The following is a 19,619-nucleotide window of genomic DNA, read 5'->3' as shown; positions in this document are numbered from 1 at the left end:
CCAGCCCTCCCCACTCCCGGAGGGCAAGCAGCCTCGTGGTTCAGGGGCTCAGCCCCTGAGAAATCACCTGACCTCGGTTGTATCACAGAAGATGCTCCTTTGCTGTTGTTTTTGGGGGGAGTGATGGTAGATGGGGTTTCACTCCCTTATCAAAATGTTCACCCAACCCAAAGCAGACCTGTTGCAGGCAAGGGGGGCTGATACCACCCTTCTGAGAAAATCAGAAATCCTCTTTCTTCACTGTTGGACTCAGAAACCAGAAGTACTCAGTTTGCTTGATACTGAAAATCTCACCAGACATTCTCTGTAATTGAATGTCAACCGAGCTCTGGGGGCAGAGGAAGGGTCGGGCAGTGGGGAATTTTCCCTGCTGGATCGCCACCCCCGAACGTTGCCTTGGATCCCGCTTCCAGGAACAAAAGCCCAGTCTTTCCAGCCTGCCCGGGCTCTGCCTTCCGAGCCGTCCTGAGCCCTCGGGCACTCCCCGGAGGCGTCCCCACTGGGCCCCGACTTCACTCCGCCCCGGGGTTGGCTGGTAGGCCGAGCAGAGCCGCGCTGCTCAGGGCAGAAGCGAGCAGTCCGCTCAGAGGCGCCCGGTGCCTCCCCGCAGCCCCATGCTCTCCCTCCCCTCCCATCACGGAAACTGCGGGTCGCAGCAGCGCTACTTAAATCAAGCGTCTCATATAACATAGTTTTGTGACAAACCTCCAAATTTCTACAAGCAAAAGCACAAATCTGAAAATGTACAGACTGACAAACAAGTGTAATTGTGATTCATGGGTCATTTGGATTTTGATGTTCCTTCTGGTAAATCAGAAACAGCCTCCTAGAAGGCGGGCAAGGGACAGGGGCTGAGGTGACCTTAGTAACTGGGCCCCTGACCTTCAGTGACCACCCGCTGAACCCGAGCTCAGCCAGTTCTCGCTGCTGCTGCCTCCGTGCCCTGAGGACATGACCCACGGCCCGCAAGGGTGGGCTGCAAGCGGCTGAGCGGCAGGGTCCAGGCACCCTTCCACCGGCGTCCACGCCTTAGCTGGAACCATCAGGCACACAGCCACCTGCTTTTCTATGTTGTTGGTTGGTTTGGTTTTTATTTGGCTGCTGTTGGACTTACGTCTTTTCTCAGAAACAGAAAGTTCGTGCACCATGTTTTGACGCTGAAGCTGCTGTTGCACTAACCGGTCCTCCTGGAGGTTTTGAGAACGCTGGTGAGGGGAGACAAGTGCCGAGTCATTTCTTTTTCTCGTGTCATCTGAAATTGCTGAAAGGTCAAAGTGAGAGTTATCGCTCTGAGTGCAGGTTCTTCGTCTTCACAGTAGCACCGCCATACATCTGGTTATTGCACTAAATGTGCTCTTACTAAAACTAATAAATGGAGACTCTGAGAACTCCCGACCAGTGACTACTGCAGTGTATAACTGCGGAATCAGAAAATTAAACAAAATGATTCTTGATCAATTTGGTGGGGGCAAGAGGAAGCATAAATCAGCAAAACAATATGTACCTGGAAAAGACACCAGGTGGGTCGTCTACCCTTTAAAAGTATACCCTATTTTAATGATTTTTCCCACATAGATACTAGCTGGTGGCACCCAGCACAACAGAGATGGGTTTTGCCAAGTCTTCGTTGCTGAAACGAATTAGAAAACAATTCATTTAAGCACAAAAATTTGCAGAGCTTGGAAGTATGTTTTTGTAACCTTTATCCCCAATGATCACGAGAGCAGCAGAGTTGTGAATGCCAATTGGGGAAGTGAACTGGAGATCTGGCTTTCTTCCCCCACCAAAAAGAGAAATGACCAGATTACTCACATGTGCAGATGCTCTGCCTCTCCTCCAAATGTTTCGGCCGTTCCAGGAGCCAGCCCAGAGTTCATTGATCATCATGTGTGGCTCAGAGGAGTACTGGGTAAAGGGTGCAATAGAATTATGAACTAGTACTGGGACTGGAAATAGCACTTTATAGGCTAAGCAAAGTACAATGACAAGGTCACACAATTCTGTAACTAGCCCGTGTTTTGAGCAGCCCCTATAAATGTTAGCTCCTACCTCCATTCAGGCATGACCTGTCACTGAGCCCACTCAAGGCAACAGGCTGGGATGACAGTGGTGTGAATACAGAAAAATATAAAGCATGGTCCCTGACCTCCAAAAAAGGGGGGACATAGAGAAGAACAGGCCTGAGAGAGGAAGGAAGGCTAAGTGGGATACAAAAATGGAAGAGAGAAGTGAGAGGAAACGAGAAGACAGAGTTGCACCTGTAGGGAGTTTCCTCCATCGAAACACTTTATGCAACTTCTGTTTCCTCCTCTAATGACATTTCCCTGCCACATATATAAATGACAGTGAGCACATATAGAAATGACGCACACACACTTCCCTCACCTAACCCTTTCCCCTTTCTAACTCCTGCCCTGTAGTTCACTTTCCCTCACCCCCGTGTGAAGGCCACCTCACCATCTCCAGTTCCCCGAAGCTCTTCCCTCTGAACCTTTGGCAATTAGCAGTTTCCTCCATATCTCCCCCAGGAGTATTTGAAAACGCAATTGCTCGCTTTTGCTAAATCTAAATGAAGTATTTTAAGTCTTCTCCTGTCGGACATCTCGGCAATGCTCAGCATGATTGATCCTCTCCTTCCCCTGAAACTGTCTACATCTTTGCTCCGGCATCACTAACTCTCTTGGATGAACCCCCAGCCCCGTCGTTCCGCGGCCCTCTCCTCCACCTCTTTTGCAGGCTCTATTTAGCCACAGTTGCCTTGGTTTCCCTCAGACTTCGGTTCTTAGCTCTCTTCTTCCTTGTACCAGTGTCACATTTTTGGCTTCAACTTCAACCTAGCTGGTCGCTTTCACGCCTTGTACCTAAGTCTGTATTTCCAGCCAGCCTATGGGAGGAAAGAGCTTGAGGTACATCCAAACCTTGTATCAAACTTAGAAGTTATGCACTGCGAAGGCCCAGACAGAACCCAAGATAAAGGACAATTATTGGAGCAAGGCCAGTGTAGGGGGTTCGCCAAGTTCTATCTTGTCAACTACCATGAAGATCTAAATGGGCAAGTGTTGAGCAGCTGATTCAAGGACACAGCCAAAGAGGGACTGAAGGGCAGGGTCATGGACTATAGGATACCAGGGAGGAGCTCTGTTATTGTGAATGTTGTATATAAGTAAGGATTGCAACCACAACTCCAGAGCGAGTGCAAGAGCGTGGCTGAAAATACAGATAAAATACTTCTTATATTTCCACCTAAGACCATAGAAACTCAAGGGCATGCCAGCGGAGTAAAAGGGCAGGACACATGATTCTATAGTCAGAGTTAGAGCCTGAGGGGTCAGAAGTTTCAGCAGATCATTAATACTCTGTATCCAAGAAGTTTTAAGTATAGAAGTCTGCATTTATCCTTGTCAAATTCTTCTCATTGCTTTCTTCCTAGAGTTCTAGATGTCAAAATAATTTTGAATTTCAATTCCTGCGTCTGTCATAGTAGCTCTTTTTGTTGCTCAGCTTTGTATCATCTGCAAATTTTATGTGGCCTTCCATGTCCTTTGCCAAGCAATTGATGACATGTCGAAATCAGCCCAGCCGTGTAACATTTCTCTTCAGCATTTCCTCCAGCTGACACCAACACCTCCTTGGAAGTCACCGTTCAAGCAGCCACACTTTCACCCCACTGTCCCAACATCCAGCTGTAAGTTCATTGTTGTGTTTACCAAGCTATCCTGAGAGCCTCTGGCAAATGCTCCTTTGAAACCAAGGCAGGCTTTTCTGAAGGTTTCCCCCAACTTTCCTGTTCTACCAATCTAGGGGTATAATTAACAAAGAGGATGATTATGAGTTTGGCATGACTTTGCCTAGTGAGTCACTGCTTCCTCTTCTCTGTGCTCCACGCCATCTGTTTATTTTTCTATTTTAGAAGCTTTCCCTGGAATAAAGTCAGATTTGCCAGTGTGTAGTTTGCAGAATTCCTCTTATTCAAACTGGAAGAGCATTTGTTCATCACTAATCTCCTGGCCTTGTTTTCGTTCTCAGTCAGATGGCTCAAAGATGCCTGACAGTGACTCTGAGCTCGTATACAGGTTTGTTCACTTTGGTCCCTATAAAATAGTCTTCTGAAATTTCTGAATGCTCTTAATATTTCCCCCACTTATCTTCAACTTTCCTTGCCACCTTTTAATAAGATTATGGAACAAACCAGTTTTATTACCAATCTTGTTGGGGAAGCTAGAAACAAAAGTATCTCCCCCTTTTCTTTGTTATCAGTTGGAATCTCATCATCTGTCCCAATTGGGTTTCATCCCAATTCTATTGACTCTGAAATGTAAACTGTAATTGAAAAATTAAATTTAAAAAATTAAATCAGGGTGGGTTTTTTAAAAAAAACTAATAAGAATCAGCTGAGGGGGTTTATTAACAGAGGTCGTTGGTCCTACTGACAGCCCAGGAATCCGCTAACTTGACTTAGCACTGTAGGTGAATGCAGTGTAGGTGGTCCCTGACCACATACTTTGACAAGTGCTGCCTTGTGTAAATAGTCTAATATGATATATACTCATAGGTATTATTTTGTATTTTAAAGACCCGACTCTGACCTCTTTTTAGAGCTACATATTCATCTAGCTTCACTTAGGTCTCCCACAAACAGCACACACAATGCATTCAATGCGGAACTCACTGCTTCTCTCCCCAAACCAGCTCCTCTGTGCTTTCTCAGCTGGCGTCATGACCATAGGCCTCTCCAAGCCCCTCTCCTCCAACATCAACTCAGCCACCAAACCCATTGATTTTAGCTCCTGAATTTCTCTTGGATCAGCCCTCTCTTCTGCATCCCCATGGAGATGACATCACTCCGGGTCTGCATCATTCTCTCCAGTTTATTGCAATGTCACCTGATTTATTGCAATGTCACCTGATTTATTGCAATAGACAGCTGAGTGTTCTCAAGCTCCTCAAATAAATGTTTCCACCAATGCCAGAGTGAACTTCCTGGAATCCAGGCTCGATCATGGACTAAGTAAAGTCTAAAGTCTGTAAAATGGCACTAATGACCTGCTAGGATCTGGTTACTCCCCACCTCTTTCACCGACATTCCTGCCAATCCTTCCCAAAGACCCGCTGTTAAAACCATCCCTTAGAAGCCTGATAGAAACTTGGAACTACACAAAGCACTAAGGAGTGTCATAAATGGGAAATACATGGATAAATATAAATAATTTTTTCTTTATTTTTAAGTTCTTTCAAGGATAATTTATAGTTTAAAGCCTCAAAAATGATATCTTGTGGGTTTAAACATATGTAGAAGCAAAATTTATTGCAACAGCACAAAGCATGTGAGGGGAAAACCAGAAATACATTGATGTAAGTCCCTTTCATGAAGTGAAGTGATATAACATATGTAAAGGTAGATTTTTTAAGAGGTATATGGTAAACCTTAAAATAAAACAAGGAAATATAAGCCAATGGAGGAAACTAAATGGAATAAAAAAACACTTGATTGATTGAAAAAAAATATCAGGAAAAAGCAAAAATAGGGTAAATTAGTAAGGTGTAAAACAAATAGGAAGATGGTAAATATTAATACAAACATTGATAATGACATTAAATATGAATGCCTGAAATACTCCAATGCAGTGGCAGATTGTCAAGATCCAAACATATACTGCCTAGAAATTTACTTAAACTATAATTACTTAGAAAAGTAAAAGGATGGAAATAAATATATAATGACAACACTAATAAAGAGGAAGCTAGAGTGACTAAATAATAGACAAAGTGGGTTATCGAATAAGGAATATTATCAGGAGTAAGAATAGTTTCATAATGAAAAACAGAATCAATGTGGCAAATAGAGATAACAGTCTTAATAGTGTATATACCTAATTAAACAGATTTAAAATAAAGCAAAAACTGACATAAAAGAATAAATAGAAAGATCTACAGTTATAGCCTGATATTTCAATACTGCTCTCTCAGTAACTGAAGGGATAAGTAACCAAAAAATCAGGGTGCCCAATCTCACCAGGCAACCTCACCTAATGGACCTTGATGGAACACTCCATCCAGAGGCAGTGAATACACATTCTTTCCCACAGCCTCAGGAGAATTCACCAGTATAGACCATATGCTGAACCATTAACAATCCTGGAGAAATTGAAAAGGACTGAAATCATATTATCTGACCACAAAGGGCTTAAATTAGAAATCAATACCAAAGATTTTCTGAAAACTAATCTTGGAATTTTATGAAAATTAAACCATGTCAGGGCCAAAGAAGACATAAATTAGTTTAGAGAAATGTTTGCATTAAGTAAAAATACAAACAAATCATATCAAATATTACGCAACATAGCTAAAATAGTGCTTAGAATGAAATTTACAGCTTTGAGTGTTTGCACTTAAAGGAACAGAGGCCTAAAATCCATTACCTTAGCTTATATCTTAAGAAAATAGATAAAGAAGGGCAAATGAAGCACAAGTGGAAAGAAAGAAATAATAAAGATTAAAGAAGAGACCCATGAAATAGAAAACGGGCAAATTATAGGAAAAGTCAATTAAACAAAGAAAATCTTGAAGATCGGTACACCCGATGAACTTCTGCCTAAAGCAGTGGCCCTCTCAGCCTCAGTGTGGGCACCTTTCCCGGTTCTGCTGCCCTGGGCGGGGGAGCCTGGCTCGGGGCTTGGACCGACCCCACCTTCTCAGGCGGAGCCCCTGCAGCTGAGGCCTCCTCTGGACCTTCACCGCTGCCTGGGGGAGCCCGGCGGGCCCCCTGCACCTCCACGCCTCCTGCCAGTCTCCACGCGGCCTCCTCTGCGAGCCCCTGCTTATAAGGCTTCACTCCAGCTAGCCAGTCGGTTATTCGGGACGGTTTTTCTGTCCGTTAGCTGCAATTCCAGCTGGTCCTGGGAGGAGCGAGTGCCGCTGCCTCCGAATCCACCGCCACCTCGGGTCCCCACAGGAGACTTCTATCAGCACTCTCAGTCCTGCCCAGCGACGGTTTCCTCTTCATCCTCGGTGCCATCCTCATACCATTGTGTTTTAACTCGCCTTTCTGCCAGCTTTCGTGAAGCATTTTTGGAGCAAAACTATGAGTTGCACATCTGGGACAGATGGAGCCGAGGAAAGAAAAGCTGAAGAAATCGCAGCAGGTGGCCCTGTGACTCTGACATTTGTCAGGCTCTCAGTCAGGAGGAACTGGGAGTCCACGGGACTGGAACTGACGGACGTTTTGGAGAGGGCACTGGCTGCCCCCTAATCGTGAGTTTGGGGCTGGAGTCAATTTTATTTTAATTCCAGAGGACCACTAACATGTCAGCTACACTTGACTGAGGCGACTTAAGCTATGACATCACTCTTTTTTCTACAGCTCTTGTGCCTTGTACAGATAGATGCCTGTGGTCGCATCTACTGCGCGGAGAGTACTGGGCGTCTTAGAGACAGTCCCCAGACCAGGCAGTGAACTTGAGGTCCAATTAATCTTTATTTCTCCAGCACCTTGCATGGGACTTGGCACCGAGGAGTCATTCAATAAATGGATGTTGAGATAACCTTTTACCTCTTATTACAACTAAAACTTCCCATCATTGATTATATCGTGACCCTATTTAACCGTCATCAGTGCCCAGGTCAGGGTTCGTTCGATGCTTTCTCCTCCTGGCTTCCTTATTTCTTTACTTTTTTCACTTACAGATGGTTCTGTGGTTTCATTTCCTATGTGACTTCTGAACTCTGAGCATGAGACTTGGAGACAGGGAGTCCTATCACTTCAGCTTTCATAACCTTTTTGGAATGGTGAGGTCAATGCTGGCACCGCAGAGCTGCTGTGTGGGCACTTAGCAAGTTCTCCGCTGGAGCCCTGCCGAGGGCCACCATCCTGGTGAACGGCTCTCGCACACGAGAGGAGAGAGGGGACAGTGACCTAGGTTGGGAGTGCCTTGTGCCCGTCATGGCCCTGAGACTTTGGGCAAGTCCTCTGGTCTCCCCCATCCTTCATCCCCTGATGGGCTTTTTGGCATATTTCTTGATTAGCTCAGAGGCCACCAGAGACTCCAGGCTCTTCCTCGGGGTCTCAGGATTGTGTGAGTCTTAGATTTTTTTACCTTATTGAAGGAAAAGGCTGAGACCTAAGACAGGCTAAATTTAATTCAGATTTTTTTTTTTTAATTTGGCATTTTTGTACCTGAGTACCAAGAAGAATGTCACACCTTTCACACTTGAGTCCATGAGAACTGTGTCCTCGCTCCTCAGCTAAATGGTCCCTGTGCAGGTGGAGTCCCCTTCCTGCCCTCTTTGTGGGCATAACCTGGGTTCCCAGTCTTCCTTAGTGGGAGTCTTCTCCCAGCACCTAAAGCATTTCTGTCATCTGGACCTTGACATGGAATGAACAGGCAATGCTCACCTACCCCACTGGTCGTCACCTTTTTCCAGCACCTCCAGGCACTGCCTTCACCCAACACAGGCTTTGCAGGAGAACTCAAGTGTAGCTTCAACATAGGACTGTGTCCAGTTGTATTTTTATTAAAAGCTTAGCTCTCTAACAGCTGGGATTAAAGAGGCCTCACTTTCCCTCTAGGCCCCCTCTTCTTAAAAGGCAAATTCAATCAGAGAGGAAAGTTTTTGCACTATATTTAGGGTGGGAAATCTCAATACACATGATCTCAGAGGGAGCCGTAGAGGAGACTAAATGTTTTTTCAGCTTATGGGGTTTTTTTTGGTGGTGATTGGTTTGTTATTATTTTTAAATGAGTCAGATTCATTTCAAGAAATAAATGGGGAATGGCTTCCATGTTATCACAGGCACTGTGCCAAATATATCAGACGTTTATGCAAGTCATTAGATAATGTTCATATTTACTGTCAATAGTACTCATTAATCTCTTGTGCAGGGAAAGGAGCCCTTCAGAGCATAACTGCATCTCCATTCGCAGGGTGAAGCAATCCCATGGAATCTGCTCCTCCGCATTGGGGACGGACAGCCCATAACCTTCAACACCATCCTCTGTAGCCCCCCAAGCTCGTAACACTTCTGCCTTCACACTAAGCAGTGAAGGATCTCATTCAATTCCACTCGGCCAACTTTAGTGACATCCTCCTGTGTACCAAACACCGCGCTCAGGATAGGAAGCCAGATAAGACATAGTCCCTCCCCTCAAAGGCGTTCACAACTCAACGGAGCAGATAGTAGCAGACAGGTGTACAGACGTGGTTCAGGAGGACGGAGGGGCTTTCTCTGCAGGGCTACTCAGGATCATGGAGGAGGCAATGCCTGGGTTCTGAGGGATGAATAGAAGTTTCACATGCAGGGGTATGAGAGACACAGTATCTCTCCCTCCCCCTCCCCTTTGACTCAGTAGGAAGAGCTAGGGCATTGAGGGGGTGGGAAATGGGAAGACAGAGAGGCTGAGGGATTTTGTTGGGAAAGGGAGGGTCCTACTAGCTGTTGGAAGGAATAGGTTGGGGCGTCAAATGAAGAAGAAGAATAGCACTAAACCCATACCTAGCGCTTCCCTTTTCCAGGTGTAGCTCTAAGTACTTTACATATATTAACACATTGAAACTTTGTCCCCATTTTATAGATATAGAAAAAGACTAAGGAAAGAAGGAATACTTAGTTTCAGATTTAAAAAGCAGAGACTGGAACCAGGCAGGCTGGCTCGCAGCCCGAGCTGTGACACCGCAGAGGCAAGGGGCTGTCAGGCCCCGTTCGGGGAGCGTTTTCATTGGGAGCTGAGGCTGCAAGGAGAGAGATGAACTTCAAGCGAAAGACACTGAGCGTGACAAACATACCGAGAGGGGATTTTAAAGGAAGGTCCTTACCTTTTTGCTCCCACCCCACCCCCATCAAACTCAGCTTTAGGTATTTTTTTAATAGCCTATAACAAAGATTAAAATTGCCTCTCACGATTTTGTTTTCTGCTGGGCTCCTTTTCCTTTCAGCGTGACTCCCTGTTGAGATCAGGACTTGAGGATAACACAAACCTTCAGACAGAGGTGGCCAGATTGGGAAGAAAGCGACAAAGAGGAAGGAGCAGAGTGTTCTAGGGATGAGGGGACAGCTCGTACAGACGCGGGAACAGCTGTAAGAGGGAATTAACTCATCCCTAACTCACAGGGACAGAATTCCTTTCATTTTCAGTCTCTTCCAGACATAGTCCAGCAACTTGATGGCCCAGCAAAACCCCATCAGGTACTCGTGTGGAGCTTGAAGATGTCCCCAATGACACCCTCTCCATTTTGGTGCCTCTTTCCTCTGCACAGACCCCTGACCCACTCAGGAGTGAGGTGACCTGCATTCGTTTCCTTTAGAAAGCACGGCTCATTCAGACATTTACTTTGTTGGGGGTCGGGGGAAGGAAACACAACTTTTTGATATTAAAAGAGCATTTGGGTTTAAATGAAGAACATTCGGGGCAGAAAACACAGGGTAAAAATAAACAGCGCAGAATCGGGGACAGCGGCTGGCAGTGAGGGGCCCGTTCAGTTTCCCAGGCGTCCAGGGACTGGCTGTTCCTGGGGCCCGGGCTTCCTCTGCGGTCCTGTTTACACATTGGTTTCTGGCAAGGCTCACGTGTTTGCACATGACCTTTAGGGAAACGCAGACACCACCTCACGCGGCCTCATCAAAAGCAGGGCTCGTCCCCCGCTCATCTTTGTCAGACCGGCAGGAGCAGCCAGGCTGGGTCACCCAGGCCACCGTGTCTCTCCCGGTGGAGGCAAAGAGTTTATCCTTTGTTCTACTAATTAGACTTGGACACATTTTAACCCGCGAGCTAGTAACGCCCCATTACACCCCGCATCTCCCTTTGGATCATTTCTCACTAGGGCCAGGGAATCACATGTGCCATTGCGGGTAAGTCTGGAGTTGGCTTTCAGGGCTGGGGGGGGGACTTAAGGATACAGCCCTGGGATCCTTTCGTAATAGGTCCATAATTCCACGTGGACGCCCTCTTCTCTTCTTAAAAGCGCAGTTCCTGCCAAAGGTTCGGGCTTTCTGCTCCCACATTGTGGCCCTGTCCCCCGCATTCTCTGTGCTCTCTACCATCTCATAGGAAGGCTTACAGGGTGATGAAACGCTTAGGGAGAGCGCTCAGTGGGGCTGCCACCAGTCTGCAAGCCAGAGGAGAACTGTTTATCCTATTAGCAAAGCCAACAGAGCCTTGCTTCGCCCTCCACTGAAAACTCCCCCAAGGCCCTGAGCAGGCTACAGCAGACTGTTTTGGAAACTACCAGAAGAAGGGATCTGTTCAACATTATTTACAGTTCAAGAAACCATCATATTTCCCTGCCAGTTTCCAGACCAGACCAAACTCTACAAAGCTGGCCTTCCACTCAGCAAATATGGTCAGCTCATGGAAGAGCTGTCTCCAGGCCAGCAGCTGAGGCCTAGTTCTCGGCCACCGTGGCCCCAAGTGACATGACACATCTGCAGTCACACTCAGTCCCCATTGGGAGGGACATGCAGACACAGGAGGGTGTGAGAACTGGGACCAACAGGGGTCAGAGAAACTGCTGGACCCAGAGAGTGTGTGGCTGACCCAGTCAGGCCCAACCTACTCCCCTTTCTCTGCAGAGCAGCACCGGTGATGGAAACTGCTTGGACTAAAGAGCAGTTACAGCAAACATTGATTAGGTAATTAATCTTACAAGCACAGTTTCAAATTTGTTTTTAAACTTCATTCATATACTGCAAAAGGAATAGATAGTCGTTTTTACAATTGGATCAACCCAGAGCGTCGAAAGCAGGGCTTCTCAAAATTGACGGTGAATGTGAAATACCCAGGAATCCTGTTAAATAGCAGATCCCAACTGGGAGGGCGGGGTGAAGCCTGAGATTCCACATCTCAACCAGCTCCCAGGTGATGCAGACGGTGCTACAACAAATCTAGTAAATTTGGGTCTAGAGAATGTAATTTCTTCCCTCCATCCTAGATGCGGTCAAGCCCATCTGTCTCTCATATTTCAGGCTGTATTATTCCATAATCTGCTTTCCTCACTAACTATAGAGAGTAAGCATACTTCCAGGGGTCAACACCAAAAACCATAAAACATTCCTGTTAGTACTTACAGAGAACTCCGTCGCTGAGATGCCGTGATTCATTCGCTTCGCCTCCTCCAGATGGAGCTCGGCGTGTTTCTGAGTGTGGGCCATTTTCAAGCCTGCCCCCTACTCATCGACTCCGTTACTAAGGCGGAAGGAGGAGCCTTGGCTGATTAGCAAGCTCACGGGGGCCTAACGCCAAGCTCTTTATTTCTCCAGGTGAGGAAGGGCAGTGCCTCAGAATGAAATCATTGAGCCAAACTCCACAGCACGTGGGAGCGCAGCCTCTGTGGTTCTCCAGTCACGGTGGGCTTCCTGTAGGAGGTCTCGCTGGTGAACCTGGAGGCCCATGAAATTGTGGGATAAAGAGTTCATCTTTCTGTGTTGTCAATTTTAGGTGAACATTGTACAGGAAAAAAACCCCACAATTCCTTATTTGTATATTGACACACACACATGTCTCTTATAAAAGGAAAACACAGAATTCACAGGAATAATTAAGATTCAATCAGGAGAGCTCAGAAATGTTTTCCTGCTTGTGACTGGCTGCTTTAGGCCCTTTGGGATACAGCTCACACTTCTCCACGCTTAGGGGCAATTTGATGGATAATGATGTTGAGGATCAGCCATTAACCTGGCTCCACACCCTCATCTACAGTTGAGAAAACAGGCTCAGGGTGGCTGAGGAGCCTATGGTGTCAGGTTAACGAAAGCAGGCCATTAAAGGGCTCTAGATCATTAAGAAGGAAAAGCACGTCTGGAAGCTTGGCAAAGCTGAGGACCGTTTAGAAGTCACTGTTTTAGATAGTGGCTGTCAAATCCTTAGCATATTCAAATCAGTAGAGAAGCTGTTAAAATCTCCAGAGTTCAGGCCCAATCAAAACCAACTAGATTTTCTTGGTGGGGTGGTTCCAGACATCAGTATTTCCTGAGACTCCCAGGAGTTTTCAGTGTGGAGCCTTCAGTGGCAGGTGTAGGAAATAAAACCACAGCAGGCCCAGTTAGATTTGAATTTCAGATAACCAATAATTTTTTAGTATGTTGCCAATAATTTTTTAGTATGTAGCATAAGACATACTTATACTAAAGAGATATTCATTCTTTATCCAAATTCAAACTTGACTAGGCATCCTGGATTTCATCTGACCGCCCTAAGTCACCAGTTTGAGAGCCAGACTTGAGAGAAAGTCTGACTGCAAGGATGCCCCTCAAGGTCAAGGTGTCAAGCTCTGTGCACCGATTGGTAACCCTCAACCCCAGAGTTGACCAGTCTCAGACAGGATTCCAGGGCCAGGTGGGTGGCATCTCATGGATCATCCGGATCCTGACCTGACAACTGTGACTTCTCTCCAAAGAGAGAGAGAACCAAGGTGCTATTTAATGCCAAATGAGTGCAGCAGGTGGTAGATATTAGTGGTTTGTGATTCTCGGCTGTGTGTAGCTTACAATTTGCCAGAGCATCCTTTCATGTGGTTCCGCACACATAGACCCAGAGTAAATGGCTGAGCCCCGGACCAGAGCCTGACAAAGGCTTAAATGCTCCCAGCAGGAGCAAGTCCCTCCCCATAAACATCAATTTCCTTCCCTCGGGTCCGAGAGCAGCCCCGCAGCTTCTGAAAGTGATTTACAGGGGCTTCCTACAACCCTCCTTCCTTCTACCAGCTTCTGTCTCCCAAACCTGGTGAACAGTGAGCTGAGAAATGCTGTCTACTTTTGCAAAAGTCCTTCAGGATTTAAAATGCACCTAAACCATCAGGAAACAAAGTACCTGTGTCCCAGTCAGAACAGCTAACACTGAAATGATGACCAGAGAAAGGCCGGCCATGGGCCCAGCTGCTTTTCCTGGGCCAGGGGGGTCTGTGTGCCAGCTGAGATGCTAACCAGTGGTGTGGGAAGCTCCCAGGGCCAGCAGCCTCCAGCCGGTGGCCTGATTTCAGCCACAGCCACTCAGGAGTGGTCCAAGAAAGTGATCCCATAAGCCTGACCCCCCCAGAGCTCAAGAACTTTCAGACTCATCCGGGATTTGCAAACTACGAACTCACTACAGAGAACGAGTCCTGTGAGCCACCAGTTGGTAGAAGTGCTCATGTCCTTACAACCTGCGCCCACAGTTCCACAAGCAGATGGTTCTCTCTAACACACATTTTCCTATTTTGCCGCCGATTTCTAACCCATAAATGGTACCCATGGAAAATAAGGGGCTTGGTTCTGCATCGTTCAAACCAAGACCAACTCCCATCCAAACAGACCCCGAATCCAAGACAAGCAATGTGTGGGCGAGGGGAGAGAAAAGTGATGACTGGAACTTTCGAAAGAGCACACGGGAAGGAAGTGGGAAGGAGCTCTGGCTTTCTTCTGTCGGTGTCCCAGGCTCCCAGCCCAGGGAGCCAGCCGCTGCCTCGCCAGCCGGGCTCTCCAGCCAGTGTTCAGAGGTTCCAGTCTCCCACCCGATACGCACACAACCCATCAGCCCTTGTCCTACCTCCCTCCTGGAGCCCCAAATGGCCTCTGCCAGGATGCTTCTGCGGTCTTGCTCCACACAAGACCAATTATAGCCCAGAAAACTCTTGAAGACATTTGTCTCCCCTGAGGTTAAGGCTATGAAATCTGATTTCTTCACTGAGGTCCCCTCTGATCCTTGAAATCTATAAAATGCTTCCTGGGGCAGACAGCCCACTTCCTTAGGCTGCCTGAGCTCCCTGGAGGTTCTCAGTGGCCACAATGACTCATCTGGCAGCCATCCACCCACAGGCCTCTGTGGGCAAGGAAACCATCTGGACACCAGGCGCGGCACACAGGGGTCAGGCCACCCTGGCCCTCAGCTCCTGGAGGGCCTGAGACAGCGCCGAGGCCCACGGGGTACGACGTCTCCTCTGCTTCCACCTGCTGCTTAGCTGGTTCATTCACCAAACATTTCTCGAGCCCCTGGTGTAGTCTGGACCCTGTACTAAATGAATAAGACAGCCTCTGCCTTAAGAGAGAACTCCAGTGGGGAACCTGCATAGACCCCCCACAGGCCTCACCTGGTGGTCTGGCTGAAGGAAATCCTCAGGGAAGCTGAGGGAGGTTTACATAGAGGTGATCATTGGAGTTTGACCGACACAAGTGCAAATCTGGAAATCTCTTGTCCAATGAGAACTCTATGATTAAAATTTTAGAAAGTAACCAATCATGTATTACATAGCATTTTCCCATTCATTTGTTCATTCAACAAATAATCACCGACACCCACTCTGTGCCTATCTTAAGCCCAGGCCCTGAGGAGACAGGTGTGAGCAAGGGAGAGAGGGGCCCGGCCGTCCCACAGCTTATCGTTTGGTGGGATATATGTATTTGTGTGTGTGTGTGTTCGTAGATTTGGTAGTAATTAGTGCAGAGAGTAATAGGGACTTTTCTTTAGTGCTGGTCGTGGCTGGTCTCCCTGGGAAATAAACATTTGAACAGAGAATTTACAGACTATGTTTAATGAAGGGAAAATGCTTCTAAAATAATGTTAAATTTAAAAATGGGTTAAAAAATAACAATAATCTCACTTAGGCCTTTCTGGGGTAGATTTCAGGGGATCTGCTGCTGCCCCCAGGCACAGGAGAAGGTGAATTTCACAGCTCCTTCAAGGTCACCCTGACGCTTTGCACTTTACTATTTTTATAAGAGAAAGGTGCCATTTCATTACTTTATTTATACTTAGCATTTCCTTACAGGTGACTTGATGGCTTCACAGGTGAATTCTACCAAACATGTAAAGGAGAATGACTACCTGTCCTTCTCAAGCTACTCCAAAAAATTGAGTAGGGAGGAACACTTCCATACTCATCCTATGAGGCTGGCATTACCCTGATACCAAAACCAGACACCACAAAGAAAGAGAATTACAGGCCCATATTCCTGATGACCATAGATGCCAAAATTCTTAACAAAATACTAGCCAAATAAATTCCACAGTACAGTAAACGTATCATAGACCATGATCAAGTGGACTTATACCAGAAATGCAAGAGTGGTTTGACATCTGCAAAACAATTAGTGTTATTCATCACAGCAACCAAACCAAGAATAAAAATCATATAATTATCTGATAGATGCAGAAAAAGCATTTCACAGAATTCAACATCCATTTATAATAAAAAATGCTCAACTAAGTGGGTATAGAAGAATCCCGCCTCAACTTGAGGAAGGCCATATATGACAAGCCCCCAGCCAACATCATATTCAATGGTGAAAACCTGAAAGTTTCTCCTCTAAGATCAGGAAACAAGACAAGTGTGCCCCATTTCACCTGTATTATTCAACATGGCACTGGAAGTACTAGCCACAGCGATCAGACAAGAAATAAAAGGCATCCAAGTAGCAAAGGAAGGAGTAAAACTGTCACCATTTGCAGATGACATACTAAACAGAGATTTTTTTGCATTCATAGTATTTCTTCTGTAAATTGTCTATGTTCTTTCCCCACTACTCTATCGAATTTTAGGACATTACATATTGACATTTCTAAGCTTTTTATATAATAAAAATATGATCATTGCTCTAAGGACATTCTGAGAGTACAAGCCATGGAAGAAGCCATAAGGGGAAAAATAAAGTATTTGTGTTAAAATTTAACATCTTCTGCAACTTATAGAAAAAACATCTAGCAGTTAAAATGCAAATATATTTAGGAAATATATTTGTTGGAAGCAATTCTTTTAAAGTACTTGTGTATCAACTGGCGATGGGCAGGGGATTTCTGGACATTTGGACAATAAACAGAAAACGCATCCCAGAACTCAAGGTCCCAAAGGGCTCCAAGAGCCACCCCCTTTTACAAAGGAAAAATCTGAGAATCAAGAAGGCGATGAGCTCTACGCTCAACCACACAGCTGGCTCCACCAAGGGATGGGCCAGGATAACCACCATGACCTCTCCTAGCTGAACAAAATGAAATATCCAGAAGGGGAAGTGGCCCACTAGTAGCTTCTGCATTCCACACGGTCTGTGAAACCACAAAACAGGATGCTGTGAGAATGCGAAATTGTTCAACAGTGACTTAAAATGCCTGTGCTGTTGCCCAAGTGGAAATCTGCCTGGAGAAAAGCCTTTCAACCTTAGAGAAGCCAAGCAGAGTGGACTTTGATTGATGAATACCTGGTAAAGACCCCTACTGGAAGCAGACGGACTGTCCAGCAGGCAGGTATTAGGTGGACACAAAGGATAAGCACAGGGCAGAAGCCCTTATCAAGGTCCCTTTGACAGATCTCAAGCTCTGCACGTGGCGAAGGGTCTGTATGTCTTGACTTTGGGGGGAGGCCTTTTGTAAGGATAAGAGCGAAGCTTAATAATATGAGTTGAGAACAGAAGGTCGGTTTCCTGAGGAATAAGGTCATTTGAACAAATGTCATTTGAACGAAACAGAGCTTGCTGGGAAACAGGAAGAAAGGGGGCCCCCCTCTTTTGAGGTATTCCTGCTGCATGCTTGGGAGTCCACCTGCAGGCACACAGCACTGCCATTTCTCATCGCCATTCAGGAAGGAGGAAATTTCCTCCTAAGAGTAAGAGCAAAAAGTGCTTTACTCTGTGGGGCAAGGGCAAGGAGGATGAGCAATGACTTCCAGAGCCTTTCATTTAGTGAATAACTGAAAACCAAACCCACTTCCAGGGCAAGGCTCAGAAAAGACGCATGGAGCCAAGTCTCAAGGCACACCAGGTCCCCCCACTCTACCTCAGGTCCCTAGATTGATCAGCCATCTCCCAGTCACCTGAAAGGAACCCCAAACTCTGAGGCAAACGCAAGACAAGAAGCCTGGCTTCTGCCAATTTTGCCTGGTCTACTTCCTTTCCATGCAGGGATCTGAAAGTAGTTATTTCAGTCTGAGAGCAATTTGAACAGAAAAATCTATTTTAATACAAATAAATTCAATGTACAATTTATAGATTAAAATTCTGAGGTCTTTGAAAATAAGAGATCGGGGTTAATTTCTGTCACAGATTTAAATGAGCAACTGCGCTGGAAAAAAATCCTCCATTTTTTTAAGCCTAGTCTTTGGATGGTCTCCCTAAGCAATGGGTGATCTCTACTTCCAAGTTCACTGTGAATGAGCGATGACCTTTAAAAATGCCCTGAGGCCCCAGCCCGAGTGCAAACTGCTCAGCACTCATTTTGTGTCAATCGTTGGGCAACATCCAACATGATGAGTAGGGTTTAAGAAGGATAGACAAGGCTGGAACAGAAATAATCGGCAATCATTCGTTTCATTACCTTCTCTCTCGAGATAGCAGCCCACCTACTCGGAGCTGACCCAAAGGACCTGCTTGTGGAGCAGGCCCAGCCTTGAGCGCACGGAAAGCTGTCTGGATTTTCTACATTCTATACCCTCTGCCCACTTTCTACTCAAAGCTTTCAACACATCCCCTCCCCAACTGCAGTTTCTTGAAGACAATGGATCTGAATCAATATGTTCACCATAAGCTGTTAGGACATGGCCCAAAGTTTAGCCCAACGCAGGCCCAGAACAGATGTTTGTTGAATCACTCTCCACTGAAGAAGGTCACAGAGCCTGTTATTTTCACAAGCGTGCCAGTGGTTCCCATAAATGAAGAAGGCTTGGGAAACTGGTTTGATACAAACACAGTCTTTTGGAACAATGGAAATAAAGGAATTGGGTAAGGAAGTGTTGGGGCTGGGAAGAGCTCACTGACACTCTCCAACCACCCAGATGTGATGGGGTAGGAGAGGCAAAGAAGAGAGTATGCAAGGGTAACAAATAATGGATACTTTTGATAAGTGGGACAAGCATAAAAGGTGAGGTTTCCACCCAGAACGACCATACCATCTAGTCCTGTCAGCATATAAAAAAATCAGCAGGAGCCAAAGGAAAAGCTGTTTGGTGCCTTGGAAACAATGGATCTGAGAATGAGTCTTTCTTGGGAGAAAATAGCTGGAAATTGGTCCTGTCTGTGTTAAGTGGTGATTGCCTTCAAGGGAAGAAGTACCATGAGGAATGGTGTAGAGACCACGCATTCCTTATGGAGACAATCCAAACAGTTGTAGCTTTTCAAGAAAGGTTGACTCTGCTGAACCCTGAAAATAGGGACTTGAAAAGCACCCAACCCACTTGTGTGTGTTTTTTGTTTTGTTTTAAATTTTTAAAAATATTTTATTTATTGATTACAGGGAGAGGGAGAGAGAGCTAGAAACATCAATGATGAGAGGGCCATTGATAGGCTGGCTGCCTCTTGCATGCCCCCTGCTGGGGGTCAAGCCTGCAACTCGGACATGTGCCCCGACCGGGAATCGAACTTCTATCTCCTGGATCCTAGGTCGGTGCTCAACCACGGAGCCACACCAGCCAGGCCACCCAACCATGGACGGTACGGTAACCATGGACTTAACCTTAGTGCCACAGGTTTACCCCCCACCTCCACAAAAGACAATTCCACATTGAACTGTTTGAATTGCAGATCTTATTCTATCATGTAATTATTATCTCAGCACTAGCATCTGAGATTATCTGAGAACCAAGGTAAATTCATTTGTAGCACACCTTAAAATTCATATAAAGCACAAAGCACATGAGTCATGTCCCTTGCTGCCTGCTTTCGACATGACTAT

The 19,619-nt window shown here is 46.0% G+C and overlaps 1 long non-coding RNA gene across 2 annotated transcripts; it reads right to left on the bottom strand.

The window, feature by feature from the left end:
- Window positions 1-696: 696 nt before the first annotated feature.
- On the bottom strand, window positions 697-10,006 carry LOC308559297. Of its 2 annotated transcripts, none has more exons than XR_013999126.1 (3): window positions 9,896-10,006; window positions 1,813-1,905; window positions 697-1,261 (listed from the first exon to the last, which is right to left on the bottom strand). It is a non-coding gene; the product is annotated as an uncharacterized lncRNA (long non-coding RNA). The 2 variants fall into 2 exon arrangements; XR_013999127.1 differs by lacking the exon at window positions 9,896-10,006 and adding an exon at window positions 4,670-4,756.
- Window positions 10,007-19,619: the final 9,613 nt, after the last annotated feature.

Source organism: Miniopterus schreibersii, assembly GCF_964146895.1.
Source record: "Miniopterus schreibersii genome assembly, chromosome: 7".
Classification (NCBI taxonomy): Eukaryota; Metazoa; Chordata; class Mammalia; order Chiroptera; family Miniopteridae; genus Miniopterus; species Miniopterus schreibersii.
The sequence above is the reverse complement of the archived record's forward strand: the minus strand, read 5'-3'. Positions and strand labels throughout refer to the sequence as shown.